We start from the raw sequence: 3127 nt of genomic DNA, 5'->3' as shown, positions 1-3127 counted from the left end.
AATAAAACTTATCTGTTGAATGTGCTTGTGTGTGAATGTATACTATGTGCCCATAATTGCACGCTATTTCAGATCTAGGCAACTTTCTTAGTTGACATGACCGATACTTTTTGACATGATCACAAAAAAAGTATATTTAAAACTTTGACATAATCACAAAAAAGTATGTTTAAAACTAATGATATTTTACACTATCAGGAGACATGGTGAAAATCAACTTTTCTGAATATTGCCTTGTGTTGCTCTTTGTAGACATTTTTTCTCCTGATTGGAGAGAAAGATACCTTAAGAGTTAGTTAGTGATTTATATGGCAATAAATTCACCCTCATGTAAACAAGTGTTCCCTTCTCCCATCCCGTTAGAAACAAGGTAATCAACCACGAAGTGACAGATTAGTTTTCTAGAGTTAGGTTTTTTTTTTCTGTCTTAGTCCTCCTTCCTGGGTAGGACATAAATGAACCTCACTTAGGAACTGGGTCTGTTGCGTTCTCTTCACCACATTCTGTTGCCAAAAGACATACATGACGTTCTATCAAACGAAATGTTTGTAGAAGACAAAGTTGAAATTTCAACGCAAATGTTGATGAAGGATTTAACCTAACAGGTTCAAACAGGATTAAGGTTTAACAGAAAAGTCATAGACCAGGAAGAATGAATCCTGGATTTTTATCATTCCATACCTGCCATGAAGTAATGTGATCACCTCAAACAAACTCCTTCTCTTTTGCCTCTCTTTACTCATCTATGAAATTACAAGTGTTCTGCAGGAGCATGTCCCAGATTTCTTTCTGTTCTCATTGTTTAATATTTTATTATTCTTCTTGATTAAACGGTTTTTTAATGTTTTCCCAGTGCACATGGTATATTTATTTCTCTATTGCTCATCTCACTTTAGAATGTGCTGGGATTTTTGCTTCCAAAGCTAAATCGTGAGTTCATTCAGCACAGGGGTTGGAACTTTTCCAAGAGATACAAAATTATCTCCAGAAGATGGTAGATTTTAGATAAATGTCTACTTCTAAACTGAATATTATTCCAACAATTTAAGCAACTGCACACTTTCTTTCACTTGTTGAAGGGCAAAATGATGACCAGAAAAGTATTCTCAGTCCATGATTTTTTTAATAAGCACAGAAAGACAGCCTCTAAATATGTGTTCAAGGAAAGACAGGGTCAAAGAAGATACACAATTGTGTTGCCACTTTTAACAATTTCGTTTACATTTCTGATGTATAAAAAAATAATGGTTACATAGTTATAGCAATAATATCTAAAATAGCATTTAGGAAAATTCTAAATGCTTCGAAATGTGTTAAGATCAATTTACAATGCTATCAAATTTGTATATACAAATACTGCAGTTTATTTGTTGTTTTATAACACATTTCACAGCAATTCTAAAACCATGTATTGTATATTAGGTCAATGTGTTCACCGGCTTAAACAGCAAGAAGGAGTGAAAACATTCTGCTAAGTTTGGCCTCCACTCAAACCTAATGCATTTTATATGTCAAATGGATTCAGTGCTTTCAAGGATAGAATGCAATCTATTTTTTGGCAAATATATGAGCTCCCAGTTTGAAGAAAAGACTATTGGAAACATTTCCATCCACAGCACTTTTTTATATTTTAAAACAATATTTCGATGAGTGAATATAAACCTATCAACCAATACAGTGTGTGATTTAAACACTCTAAAATCTACTTTATAATGAGTTAGATAAGCATTTCAGTAACATGCATTAGAATTTACATTTCTGTTTTTTATGATTTCTAAAAGTGTTCAACTACATTTGTAATAATGCAAAGACGTTTTCTTTTCAAACGTCACCCAATTTGACTGTGTGATTGGAGGTATAAAGGTGGTTTGATTGAGAATTTTTAAAAAATTAAATGTTGTGGTTGTTAAGAGTAATCCCATTCTCCTTGCCAGAGTGATATTTAGGTCTGGACAGAAAGGCTGGCCAACCTATGCATTGAATCCTTGGCAACAGTTTAATTCAAAAGTGCCAACTACAAATTTTCCAAGACCACTACAGTATCTGTTGATCATGAAAGCTGAGTTCACTCCTTTAATACCAAGGAGAGTAGCATCTCCACAGAGCCTGGGTAACACTTTAGAACAGGAAGATCAGAATAGGATTTTGTGATCAAGGCACTGGTGGTTTAAATCAGTCCCTTCAATACAGGAATCTGAGTAAAATGGAGCAAAGTTGATGATATAATAATTTAAGAATAGTGCACAGAGATAAGTGAGGTCCTTGAAACAAGCCTTAATAATAAGCAATGTTTTGGGAAGTAGGCAGTTTGCTCAGTTAAGTGACCTAGGTCCTGAGAAAGCAGCTGTTTGCTCAAATGAACAAAACATTTACTTGAGCAGAGAGCAGCTTGAGTAATCTGTCAGCAAACAATGGCATTATTCACTGGTCTACAGACTGGTATCTTCCTCGGCAAGAAATTCCTGGACTAAAGAGGCAACTCCTGTTTAGGGAAGTGGCTTCCTTTCTAAATCCTGATAGTTAGGCTACAGAAAGCCAGGACCTCTCCATATTCAAAGTGGAGTTTCTAATCGTTCTTGTATTACTATTTTTTCTTTGACAAAACTCGTATATATTTACGGTATACAACACAATGTTTTGAAATATGTATACATTGAAGGATGGCTAAATCAAGCTAAATAGATTATGTTTTATATCACATTCTTATTTTTTGTAGTAAGAATACTTAAAATGTACTTTCTTAGTAATTTCCTAGTATACAATGCATTATTATTAACTATAGTTACCATGTTGTACACTGTATCTCTTGAATTTATTCCTCTTGTCTAACTGAAATTTTGAATCCTTTTTATCCTTTCTTCATTTCCCCATTCCCTCCACTACCCAGCCCCTGGTAACCACCCTTCTAATTTTTAATAGCTGGAGAAATTATCTCTTGCTTGGGCAGCTGAAGTTATGTGGTGGTGATGCTTCTTCACTTTCACTATTATGAGATCAGCCTGAGGATGACAATTATATACAGGCAAGGGTAGAAATGGGAGAAACACATGGAAATAGCTGGAGACCTGACAACATTGTAACCTAGTATGACATGGCACTGGGCTTTTCACATGTATGAACCAATCAA

Source organism: Macaca thibetana, chromosome 17 (assembly GCF_024542745.1).
Source record: "Macaca thibetana thibetana isolate TM-01 chromosome 17, ASM2454274v1, whole genome shotgun sequence".
In the NCBI taxonomy this organism is placed as follows: domain Eukaryota; kingdom Metazoa; phylum Chordata; class Mammalia; order Primates; family Cercopithecidae; genus Macaca; species Macaca thibetana.
This window is presented reverse-complemented; position numbering follows the sequence as displayed.